Source organism: Triturus cristatus, chromosome 11 (assembly GCF_964204655.1).
Source record: "Triturus cristatus chromosome 11, aTriCri1.1, whole genome shotgun sequence".
In the NCBI taxonomy this organism is placed as follows: domain Eukaryota; kingdom Metazoa; phylum Chordata; class Amphibia; order Caudata; family Salamandridae; genus Triturus; species Triturus cristatus.
Genome location: NC_140594.1, coordinates 781,575,811 through 781,589,174, shown reverse-complemented (window position 1 = coordinate 781,589,174; position 13,364 = coordinate 781,575,811). Strand labels below are relative to the sequence as shown.

General features: G+C 48.8%; 1 protein-coding gene across 1 annotated transcript in view; it reads right to left on the bottom strand.

Annotated features, from left to right (window-relative positions):
* DUSP26 (dual specificity phosphatase 26) overlaps positions 1-12,827 on the bottom strand; it is a 122,520-nt gene extending 109,693 nt beyond the window's left edge. Inside the window, exon 1 of the mRNA XM_085634479.1 lies at positions 12,714-12,827. The gene's annotated coding sequence lies outside the window, so the exon portion shown is untranslated. The remainder of the gene's footprint in view (positions 1-12,713) is intronic.
* Positions 12,828-13,364: the final 537 nt, after the last annotated feature.

Sequence of the window (13,364 nt, the reverse complement as noted above, 5' to 3'; positions counted from 1 at the left end):
TTTAACTTTTTTGATGGGCTTGCTATGGAAGCCATCAATGTCTTCATATTGGTCTACTAGTCCCGTGATGGCAACTGCTATTTTTCCGGAAGTCATGAGTCGTGACAGGTATTTGCTTCTGCTTCGGATGATGCATTTTGTCGATAATGGTTTAGCGTTGCCACGAGATCACCCTGAGTGTGACCGTCTTTTTAAGATTCGGCCTGTCATTGATCACTTTGTTGATCGATTTTCTGAGATCTATGCTCCAGGGAAAGAAATTGCAGTGGACGAGTCTTTGGTGTTGTTCAATGGACGCTTGGTTTTTAGGCAATACATTCCTAATAAGAGGGCAGCACGCTATGGAATTAAGCTGTATATGCCGTGTGACAGTAGGACTGGATATGTCTCTAATTTCAGAGTGTACACCGGTTAGGAATCCAGGATTAACACCCCTGGTTGTCCTCCCACTTTTGGAGAGACTGAGAAAATTGTGTGGGAACTTGGTAGAGGATTTTTTAACAAAGGCCACCATTTATATGTAGATAACTTCTACACTGGTGTGCAGCTGTTCAGGGAATTGGCCAAAGTGGACACTGTTGCTTGTGGCACAATCTGCTGTAACCGTAAAGGTTTCCCAAAAGAACTTGTTTGTCAAAAGCTTGTGCGGGGACAGTGCAGTGTGTTGCGTTGCAAGGAGCTTCTAGCTGTGAAGTTTTCAGACAGGAGAGATGTCTACATGCTGACTACCATCCATGATGAAAGCATTGCACCTGTGACTGTTTGGGGTCAGGTTGCTGAAGCGCGCAAACCTGTGTGCATTTTAGACTATAATAGGCACATGGGTGGTGTTGACAGAGTAGATCAGAGGTTGGTACCTTACGCTGCTCTTCGTAAGGCTTACATTTGGTACAAGAAGTTGGCTATCCCTCTTTTCCACTTGGCAACCTTTAATGCTTTTGTTGTGATCCAGGATTCTTGTCCTGAGTCAAAGATTACTTTTGCTAAGTTTCAGGAGTCGGTAATAGGCAGCCTTGTTTTAGTGGAACAGGCAAGTGTTCCTAGAGTTGGAGTGGTGGTGGATGTTGCTAGATTGAAAGATCGCCACTTTCCTGATCACATTACTCCCACATCCTCAAAAGACTTTCCCAGTAGGAGATGTAGAGTCTATTGGCGAAGAGGTACGCGGAAGGAGACTCGTATGTACTGCCTGAGCGTCCTTCTAACCCTGGGCTGTGTCTCCCTGCTTGTTTTAGAGCGTACCACACGCAAAATAATTTTTGGGAGCATCCATGAGTGGTAAAGTGAACTGCCTGGTCTGTATTCTTTAAACAATGTGATTCTGTTTAAAGGTTGGCATTAGTGCAATGTATTTAGTTTCTGATTTTGTGTTAGCAGATTTGTATCTATTTGCAATTTGTTTGTGTTTTTATTTTTGTCTAAAAAAAATCCTGAATGTGATGGCGATGTGTGTAGGCTGGCGCTTGGCTGTTGGTGTGTGTGGACTGGCGCTTGGCTGGTGCTGTGCGTGGACTGGTGCTTGGCTGGCGGTGTGCGTGGACTGGTGCTTGACTGGCGGTGTGCCTGGACTGGCGCTTGACTGGTGTTGTGCGTGGACTGGCGCTTGGCTGGAGGTGTGCGTGGACTGGCGCTTGGCTTGTAGTGTGATTGGACTGGCGCTTGGCTGGCGGTGTGCGTGGATTGGTGATTGGCTGATGGTGTGCGTGGATTGGCGATTGGCTGGCGGTGTGCCTGGACTGGCAATTGGCTGGCGGTGTGCGTTGACTTGCGCTCGGCTAGCGGTGTGCATGGACTGGCGCTCGGTTGGCTGTGTGTGAGTAGTGACTTGCTGCTGGTCACTACACACACTGCTAGCTGAGTGCCACTCCATGCAATCCATCAGCTTGTGCGTTTGCTGTGTCTAGAATGTGGGCGTGCGAAAGTGATGGGCCCTTGAATGGCGCTGTCTGCTGGTGTGAGTGTTGTACTATGATGGGCCCGCGGCTGGCGGTGTGAATGGTTTTGTATGTGTCACACGTATGAAAGGTGTATGAATGGCCTGTAAAGAGGTTGGTGCCTTGTCGTGGCTTTACAGCTCAAGAGCTGTGAGTCAATGGTTCAGTTTCTCGCCCTTTCAATTATTAACAGTGCAGTTCATTTTTGTGAAATCACTTGCTTATACAATTGAATATACTGAACCATCACTCACCCTCGTGCCAAATCCAACCAGTATGTGTGTGTGCTTGAGGATTGGATGGCTGTGCAGTAATATTTGTCTTTCTGAAGCCGGGTGTACCTTGTCCCTTTTTGTGAATGTTGTAATGTGTTGTTTTTGTGCCTGGTGGTGTGAATGGTCTTGTGTGTATCACGTATGAAAGGTGTGTGAATGGCCTGTAAAGCGGTTGGTGCCTTGCCGTGGCTTTACAGCTCACGAGCTGCAAGGCATTGGTTCGGTTTTTTGTCCATTTAATTATTGACAGTGCATTTCATTTTTGTGAAATCTCTTGTCAATAAAATTTAATATACTGAACCATCACTCGCCCTCGTGCCAAATCCAACCAGTATGTGTGTGTGTTTGAGGAACAGATGGCTGTGCAGGAATCTTTGTCTTTTTAGTTTCTCTGCCAAGGTGTACTTTCCATGTAAGAATAACCCACCTACTGTAGATATTGTCGTAAACCCATGGGAGTCCATGGTGATGTCTCTCTTGTGAATTCCAAAAAGTTATTTTATCCACAATGTCCTGCAAACCTCAAAATGTCTGTCACATTTTCCTTGCAATATTGTGCCGAAATTCTCACGCTGTAGAAACAAACAACTAATTATGTCAAAACGATATGGTTTTGCAAGGGGGGTCACCTGGGTTTTTGGCCCGGTGCTCGGCAGCCATCTAGGGAAACCTACCAAACCCATACACTTCTGAAAACTAGACACCCGGGGGCTTCCAGGGAGGTATGGCTTGCGTGGATTCCCCCAACGTTTCCTTACCCAGAATCCCCTGCAAACCTCAATTTTAGCTGAAAAAATCACTTTTTTTCACACATTTTTGTGTGGGAATGTGTGGCATCACCGGGCTCACACAAATTTACCATCACCCAGCGTTCCCCCAGGTCTACCGGTAAAAATGGTGCCTCACTTGTGTGGGAGGCCCAAGTACCCGCGACAGGCAAGGGCCCAAAATGTAGTGAGGCGACATCAAAATTGCCTATCGCAAAACCACCTGGTTTTGCAAGGGGGGTCACCTGGATTTTTGGCCCGGTGCTCGGCGGCCATCTAGGGAAATGTTAGAATCCGGGGTCTCTGGTTGTCGCAGGTATGCACTTGCGACAAGCAGGGACCCTTTCCTCTAAGTCAGGGCGTAGGATTACCTCTTTAAAAATAACCCCTGCTCACCCTCTAGGTAACGTGGCGCGAGCACTCAGGCTAGATTCCAGAGGGCATTAGGTTAAGCGTTCAAGATATCCCACACAATAATCACCACCCCACCACACAGAGACACAAGGCTGTATTTATGAAAATATAGTTCTTTATATAAATCTCTTATGCAGGCTTCAAATACAGTCTTCTCTCTTTAAATAAGGTTCCAGTTACTTTCAAGGCTTTTAGGCAGTCTACAGATGTAAAAATGGCAATGTTCTACTCAAAACAAGCTTCTTTGGGGTATTGTGCGCTTACTAGCGCCTCCGGTACGCTTCGTACCGCTGTTTGGTCGTGTCGTGCCGTTCCTCACGCTTCTCGCGTGAGCACGCGTATTCGGGACGTGAACCGTACGGACCGTACCCTCGTAGGTACGTGTCGTACATGTTCGGTACGCCTCTCTCCAAACCTCACGCTTCCTGCGTGAGCACCGGCAATGTATTTGATGCTGGACGGGCCGCACAGAGACAGGGATGCGCCGTACACGGACGACAGTGCAGGTATGGCTCGTACGGAGTGAAGTACGTGTCTCACCAAGGTGGGCAGTTCACAATACCTTTGGTCTTGGGCAAGAGGGTCGCAGCAGCCTCAGGGGTCCTTAGAGGGGCGTCCCACGTCGCGTTGTCGTCCCTCCTGATCAGCGGGCGGCGATGCTTTGTGGGGTGCTTCGGATGGTCCCAGGCACACGACCCAGTTCAGAAGCAGGAGGGGCAGCTCGGGGGCAATTTCTTCAGCACGTCGCGCTGTCGGCTTCACTCAGGGGACGTACAGTGATTCGAAGGTCCTTACAGGGCTTTCACGGCCAGGGGGGTCGCAGAGGCTCGGCGCTCGGAGCCTAGTCAGTTTCTTCTTTGCGGTGCGAGCTACGGCTCGGGGGGCAGTTGCTTGCGGTGCTTGGACCAGGTGGACAGGTCTTTGCGGTGCTCGCAGTAGCCCCGGTGGCAGATGTCGCGGTGATCAGATGAGGGGCACACAGGTCCTCTGGGGTCAGCGTTACAGGATCGCCTCCAGCAGCTTCTCTTCTTCTTGGGGAAAGGTAGCGCCCACTGTTCCTGGGGCGCAGTTCAGGGGGCAAGTTCACCAGCAAGCCCTTGGAGATTGTTTAAAGCACAAGTTGATCAAAAGTCTTTTCTTCTCAAGTCTTTTCTTCCTCTCCTTCTTGCAGCAAGGCACCCACCACAGGCCAGTCTCACAGGTCAGAGACAGTAGTCCTCCATGCAGCTTTCTCAGGTCCTTCTCTTTGGGCAGAGTTTCTTCTTGGCGCAAACAGGATCTGATTTCTTAGGAGCAGGGCTCCTTCTTTTATATCACAATTCTTTTGTTCTTTGTCGCCAGGGGGCCACGGCCTGGCTCAATCCAGTTTTGAAGCACTTTGTTGTGGTGACTCTGCTCTTTCCTTTCAGCAGCAGGGCAGAGACATCAGCCACTTTACAGGGGGCGGAGCCGGCATTGTTGTGGCAGAGCACAGGTCTATTCAGAGTCAAAGGTGTACTCCTCCCACCCATCCTGGTGTAATCTCTCTACCCACCACCTGGCAGCCAGCCTGTCTCCTGGAATTCCCCAGCCCTGCTCCTTTACTGTTACTAGGCAGAACACACACACACAGCAGAGGCGGACTGAAATGGCCAGGTCAGTAAATACTAACTTTCTAAAAGTAGTATTTACAAACACAGGATATTAAAATAAACTTTACTAAAAGAAGTATTTTATTATTCTGAGTTCAGGCATACTAAACTTGACTTTCTACCATGCTCTCTGAGTCCACTGGGATTACAGCGTGTAGTAATTCCAGCAGTCCATTCTGGCCTATGGAGAGCAGGTAGCCTTCAATAGTGAAAAACGAAAATGGCTGTAATTCACTATTAGGACATGCCACACACATCAGGGCATGTCCTACCTTATACCTACAATGCACCCTGCCCTTGGGCCTACCAGTGGGGTGACTAATATGTACTTAAGTGAAGGTTTGGGGACTGGCAAGTAGGTGCACTTGCGCAATCAGCGCGACAGTACCAGACCGCGCGCAGGTTCTGCAGTGGCAGACCCTAGACACATTTTACTAGGCCGCTTCTGTGGGTGGCACAACCAGTGCTGCAAGCCCACCAGCAGCATTTGTATTTACAAGCCCTGGCACTCCTGGTGCACTTTACTAGGGGCTGATAGTAAACCAAATAAGCCAAACATGGACACCAATCAATGTATACACTTTTCCAAAGGGAGCACTTGCACTGTGGCACTGATTAGCAGTGGCACAGTGCCCTGAGCAGCTAACACCAACAAAACACAATGAGGCACATCAGCAAAAAGTGGAAGGGAAACTCCCGCCAAGGTGCCAGGTCTAACAGGAAACCTACCAAACCCATACATGTCTGAAAACTAGACACCCGGGGGCTTCCAGGGAGGTATGGCTTGTCTGGATCACCCAACGTTTCCTTACCCAGAATCCCCTGCAAACCTCAATTTTAGCTGTAAAGATCACTTTTTTCACACATTTTTGTGTGGGAAAGCTGTGGCATCACCGGGCTCACCCAAATTTACCACCACCCAGCATTTCCCCAGGTCTCCCGTTAAAAATGGTGCCTCACTTGTGTGGGAGGCCCAAGTACTCGTGACAGGTAAGGGCCCAAAACTTAGTGAGGTGACATCAAAATTGCCTATCGCAAAACCATCTGGTTTTGCAAGGGGGGGGGGGTCACCTGGGTTTTTGCCCCAGTGCTCGGCGGCCATCTAGGGAAACCTACCAAAACCATACATTTCTGAAAACTAGACACCCGGGGGCTTCTAGGGAGGTATGGCTTGCGTGGATCCCCCAATGTTTCCTTACCCAGAATCCCCTGCAAACCTCACTTTTAGCTGAAAAAATCACTTTTTTCACATATTTTTGTGTGGGAATGTTGTGTCATCACCAGCTTCACACAAATTTACCACCACCCAGCGTTCCACCAGGTCTCCCGGTAAAAATGGTGCCTCACTTGTGTGGGAGGCCCAAGTACCCGCGACAGGCAAGGGCCCACAATGTAGTGAGGCGACATCAAAATTGCCTATCGCAAAACCACCTGGTTTTGCAAGGGGAGTCACCTGGGTTTTTGGCCCGGTGCTCGGCGGCCATCTAGGGAAACCTACCAAACCCATACATTTCTGAAAACTAGACACCTGGGGGCTTCCAGGGAGGTATGGCTTGCGTGGATTCCCCCAACGTTTCCTTACCCAGAATCCCCTGCAAACCTCAATTTTAGCTGAAAAAATCACTTTTTTTCACACATTTTTGTGTGGGAATGTGTGGCATCACCGGGCTCACACAAATTTACCATCACCCAGCGTTCCCCCAGGTCTACCGGTAAAAATGGTGCCTCACTTGTGTGGGAGGCCCAAGTACCCGCGACAGGCAAGGGCCCAAAATGTAGTGAGGCGACATCAAAATTGCCTATCGCAAAACCACCTGGTTTTGCAAGGGGGGTCACCTGGATTTTTGGCCCGGTGCTCGGCGGCCATCTAGGGAAATGTTAGAATCCGGGGTCTCTGGTTGTCGCAGGTATGCACTTGCGACAAGCAGGGACCCTTTCCTCTAAGTCAGGGCGTAGGATTACCTCTTTAAAAATAACCCCTGCTCACCCTCTAGGTAACGTGGCGCGAGCACTCAGGCTAGATTCCAGAGGGCATTAGGTTAAGCGTTCAAGATATCCCACACAATAATCACCACCCCACCACACAGAGACACAAGGCTGTATTTATGAAAATATAGTTCTTTATATAAATCTCTTATGCAGGCTTCAAATACAGTCTTCTCTCTTTAAATAAGGTTCCAGTTACTTTCAAGGCTTTTAGGCAGTCTACAGATGTAAAAATGGCAATGTTCTACTCAAAACAAGCTTCTTTGGGGTATTGTGCGCTTACTAGCGCCTCCGGTATGCTTCGTACCGCTGTTTGGTCGTGTCGTGCCGTTCCTCACGCTTCTCGCGTGAGCACGCGTATTCGGGACGTGAACCGTACGGACCGTACCCTCGTAGGTACGTGTCGTACACGTTCGGTACGCCTCTCTCCAAACCTCACGCTTCCTGCGTGAGCACCGGCAATGTATTTGATGCTGGACGGGCCGCACAGAGACAGGGATGCGCCGTACACGGACGACAGTGCAGGTATGGCTCGTACGGAGTGAAGTACGTGTCTCACCAAGGCGGGCAGTTCACAATACCTTTGGTCTGGGGCAAGAGGGTCGCAGCAGCCTCAGGGGTCCTTAGAGGGGCGTCCCACGTCGCGTTGTCGTCCCTCCTGATCAGCGGGCGGCGATGCTTTGTGGGGTGCTTCGGATGGTCCCAGGCACACGACCCAGTTCAGAAGCAGGAGGGGCAGCTCGGGGGCAATTTCTTCAGCACGTCGCGCTGTCGGCTTCACTCAGGGGACGTACAGTGATTCGAAGGTCCTTACAGGGCTTCCACGGCCAGGGGGGTCGCAGAGGCTCGGCGCTCGGAGCCTAGTCAGTTTCTTCTTTGCGGTGCGAGCTACGGCTCGGGGGGCAGTTGCTTGCGGTGCTTGGACCAGGTGGACAGGTCTTTGCGGTGCTCGCAGTAGCCCCGGTGGCAGATGTCGCGGTGATCAGATGAGGGGCACACAGGTCCTCTGGGGTCAGCGTTACAGGATCGCCTCCAGCAGCTTCTCTTCTTCTTGGGGAAAGGTAGCGCCCACTGTTCCTGGGGCGCAGTTCAGGGGGCAAGTTCACCAGCAAGCCCTTGGAGATTGTTTAAAGCACAAGTTGATCAAAAGTCTTTTCTTCTCAAGTCTTTTCTTCCTCTCCTTCTTGCAGCAAGGCACCCACCACAGGCCAGTCTCACAGGTCAGAGACAGTAGTCCTCCATGCAGCTTTCTCAGGTCCTTCTCTTTGGGCAGAGTTTCTTCTTGGCGCAAACAGGATCTGATTTCTTAGGAGCAGGGCTCCTTCTTTTATATCACAATTCTTTTGTTCTTTGTCGCCAGGGGGCCACGGCCTGGCTCAATCCAGTTTTGAAGCACTTTGTTGTGGTGACTCTGCTCTTTCCTTTCAGCAGCAGGGCAGAGACATCAGCCACTTTACAGGGGGCGGAGCCGGCATTGTTGTGGCAGAGCACAGGTCTATTCAGAGTCAAAGGTGTACTCCTCCCACCCATCCTGGTGTAATCTCTCTACCCACCACCTGGCAGCCAGCCTGTCTCCTGGAATTCCCCAGCCCTGCTCCTTTACTGTTACTAGGCAGAACACACACACACAGCAGAGGCGGACTAAAATGGCCAGGTCAGTAAATACTAACTTTCTAAAAGTAGTATTTACAAACACAGGATATTAAAATAAACTTTACTAAAAGAAGTATTTTATTATTCTGAGTTCAGGCATACTAAACTTGACTTTCTACCATGCTCTCTGAGTCCACTGGGATTACAGCGTGTAGTAATTCCAGCAGTCCATTCTGGCCTATGGAGAGCAGGTAGCCTTCAATAGTGAAAAACGAAAATGGCTGTAATTCACTATTAGGACATGCCACACACATCAGGGCATGTCCTACCTTATACCTACAATGCACCCTGCCCTTGGGCCTACCAGTGGGGTGACTAATATGTACTTAAGTGAAGGTTTGGGGACTGGCAAGTAGGTGCACTTGCGCAATCAGCGCGACAGTACCAGACCGCGCGCAGGTTCTGCAGTGGCAGACCCTAGACACATTTTACTAGGCCGCTTCTGTGGGTGGCACAACCAGTGCTGCAAGCCCACCAGCAGCATTTGTATTTACAAGCCCTGGCACTCCTGGTGCACTTTACTAGGGGCTGATAGTAAACCAAATAAGCCAAACATGGACACCAATCAATGTATACACTTTTCCAAAGGGAGCACTTGCACTGTGGCACTGATTAGCAGTGGCACAGTGCCCTGAGCAGCTAACACCAACAAAACACAATGAGGCACATCAGCAAAAAGTGGAAGGGAAACTCCCGCCAAGGTGCCAGGTCTAACAGGAAACCTACCAAACCCATACATGTCTGAAAACTAGACACCCGGGGGCTTCCAGGGAGGTATGGCTTGTCTGGATCACCCAACGTTTCCTTACCGAGAATCCCCTGCAAACCTCAATTTTAGCTGTAAAAATCACTTTTTTCACACATTTTTGTGTGGGAAAGCTGTGGCATCACCGGGCTCACCCAAATTTACCACCACCCAGCATTTCCCCAGGTCTCCCGTTAAAAATGGTGCCTCACTTGTGTGGGAGGCCCAAGTACTCGTGACAGGTAAGGGCCCAAAACTTAGTGAGGCGACATCAAAATTGCCTATCGCAAAACCATCTGGTTTTGCAAGGGGGGGGTGGTCACCTGGGTTTTTGCCCCAGTGCTCGGCGGCCATCTAGGGAAACCTACCAAAACCATACATTTCTGAAAACTAGACACCCGGGGGCTTCTAGGGAGGTATGGCTTGCGTGGATCCCCCAATGTTTCCTTACCCAGAATCCCCTGCAAACCTCACTTTTAGCTGAAAAAATCGCTTTTTTCACATATTTTTGTGTGGGAATGTTGTGTCATCACCAGCTTCACACAAATTTACCACCACCCAGCGTTCCACCAGGTCTCCCGGTAAAAATGGTGCCTCACTTGTGTGGGAGGCCCAAGTACCCGCGACAGGCAAGGGCCCACAATGTAGTGAGGCGACATCAAAATTGCCTATCGCAAAACCACCTGGTTTTGCAAGGGGAGTCACCTGGGTTTTTGGCCCGGTGCTCGGCGGCCATCTAGGGAAACCTACCAAACCCATACATTTCTGAAAACTAGACACCTGGGGGCTTCCAGGGAGGTATGGCTTGCATGGATCCCCCAACGTTTCCTTACCCAGAATCCACTGCAAACCTCAATTTTAGCTCTAAAAATCACTTTTTTCACACATTTTTGTGTGGGAAAGCTGTGGCATCAGAGGGCTCACACAAATTTTCCACCACGCACCGTTCCCCCAGGTCTCCCGGTAAAAATGGTGCCTCACTTGTGTGGGAGGCCCAAGTACCCGCGACAGGCAAGGGCTCAAAACGTAGTGAGGCAACATCAAAATTGCCTATCGCAAAACCACCTGGTTTTGCATGGGGGTCACCTGAGTTTTTGGCCCGGTGCTCGGCGGCCATCTAGAGAAACCTACCAAACCCATCCCTTTCTGAAAACTAGACACCCGGGGGCTTCCAGGGAGGTATGGCTTGCGTGGATCCCCAACGTTTCCTTACCCAGAATCCCCTGCAAACCTCAATTTTAGCTGAAAAAATCACTTTTTTTCACACATTTTTGTGTGGGAAAGTTGTGGCATCACCGGGCTCACACAAATTTACCACCACCCAGCGTTCCCCCAGGTCTCCCAGTAAAAATGGTGCCTCACTTGTGTGGGAGGCCCAAGTACCCGCAACAGGCAAGGGCTAATTTATAAAGAAACCTTGATGGATCTACACAAATGACCCCTTGCTGAATTCAGAATTTTGTCTACTTTTCAAAAATATATAGCTTTCCAGGATCCATTATTGCTTTCAGACCCATTTCTACCATTAATTGGAAGGAGGTTGAAAGCACAAAAAATAGCAAAAATAGGCTATGTCCCAGAAAAATGCCAAAACTGTGTAAAAAATGTTGGTTTTCTGACTAAAGTCTGTCATTCCATAAAAGCTGGGAAAATGGTGATTTCAGCCCCACAAACCCTTTTTTGATACCATTTGCAGAGAAAAACCCAGACGCTTTCATTTGCAGGCTGTTTTTCCCATTTTTCCTAATACAAAAAAAAAATTGCTGTATTTTGGCGAATTTCTGGGACCCCTCCAGGGGAATCCACAAACCCTGGGTACCTTTAGAATCCCCATGATGTTGGAAGAAAAGGACGCAAATTTGGCGTGGATACCTAATGTGGTTAAAAAGTTTCAGGGGCCTAAGCGCGCACTACCCCAAATGGCCCAAAAAATGCCTAGCAGCGAAGGGGTTAAGGCGTGGTCTTAGAGTGAATGCAATATTTTCGTGTACAGTGGTTGATATGCATAAATGAGCTCAATTATATAGGAATGTAAATATGTATTCTAGTTTTACATTATGCTATGTGTTGAATTATGGGCAAGGAGTGTGCTATACATAGTAATGAAACAAAATGACCAATCAATTCATTTTTTGACAAAGGTCGGTGGCTGAACGAAATGCATCAGTAGAAATGTAACAAAATGCAGCACAACATCGAAACTGACAGCATGTTGCGGACGACCACACCCTCCAAGTCTGACGGTGTCCTATCTGCATGTCATAGGTGCCTAATCACACACACACACACTCACACACCCTCATTTGTCTCCGGGTTTACCTTTCACAACCTTTGGTTTAGTACAAGGCTTCTTAGGGAATGGACGAGAAAGATGTGTATGTGTTTTTTAGCCTCCATCAGAGTAAACCCATCCCACATCAGCTATAAACTTAGCCACAGAGAGGAAAATGCTCTATTTCCTTTTAGAGTTAATTTGAACTCGACCTAGAATGAGTTTGTTTTAAACCCCATTTTCCTTCAAATGTCTCGCGCTGTCAATAATTGTATACTATTCCAGTTCGATTTATTTGCACAGTTAATTAAAACCGTTACAGACCGACTCTATACACTTGCTACAAATGTATATAGTGTTATTCAAAACCCATTAAAGTAAAAAAATAAAAAATAAAGCCACAGCACGATTGCTGACGAAAGAGCTCAGCTGGCTAATGCAAATACTGCAGCAGTGATTGCAGTTCACCTGTCCTAATCCTACTGACCTAGATAAAACAAGGGTAATTGAGTTGGTTACACCCTCATTCCATAGTGTTACGAAGCTTAAAAACTGAGGGCACAGCACCTGATAAAACACAAGAGTTCTTACGGTATGAATCGCGAGGGACTATTTTTATGACTAGCAAGTTGAGGTCACACAAGTACGCATGACTACTATTTCAATGTCGCGGACTGGCAGACAAGAAATCACAAGGAATCGCCGATTTGTCCCAAGGGTCTTTACTGCTCACCGACCAGGGGAGTAGGTAGCCCTCAATGGTGCAGCAGCACTGGAACCCGGGATTGCGAGGGACCTACTTTGCCCCAAATCAACGAGTGTTTGCGCCTGCGCCTCGGTGTTTGCCTCGGCTAACCTGCCCTGTGTCCTCAAGTGACACCCTCCATCCGGAGGAGGCACCGCGACTGCAGAAGGGCACGTGAAAAGCGGGGAATGGAATAACCGAAAATAAGTACCCTTTAGCCAACACCTTGCTTGAAAACAAGACGGTTTCACGGGTTCTGGAAACTGAAAATTAGAATTCAAGCACACTTACCGTAAAAAGGGAAGGTGTTATCGTTTAATATGAAATGAAGGGCAGAGGCGGCAAGTTCTCTCCCAGGCAGTCAGCCATGTCTTCTGCGGCTCCTGGCGGGGGAGAGGCAGCTATGAGCGGCTATTTTAAGCCCACTACACATGCCTGGGCGGCAGGACAGAGGGTCATGTGCGGCGGGTGCCTGGGTGATAGAAGTCCGGGATGCCCATTGTTAACCCACCGTTGTCGAAGGGTATTTATACCGTATTTTTCTTCGAAGCCATCGTTGCGTGTGCAGACTCTGCAATCCTAGATAAAACCAACAACGTTAGTGAGGGAAGCTGCCTCCCCCCGTGGTCTTGTTCTCGAACCTTCATGTCGTAGGGGACACGTCGTGAAAGATCTTGAATGGATTTTAACAAAAAAAGTGTCGCCACCACTATTCTGTGTACAGTCACCACCCACTACTCTGATAACAGTGAGTGATGAAGAGATTGTAACATTGCCGAATTATCAATCATCTGTACTATCTCCGCTGTGACGTCAATACATTCATACTTGATTGATGGTCCCCGGGCACTAGGCAAGCAAGCATGCGTTGGCAACGATAAGCATTCATTCATTCATTATTAACTTTATTCGGTTTCATCAAAAGAAAAACCATAAAAGTAT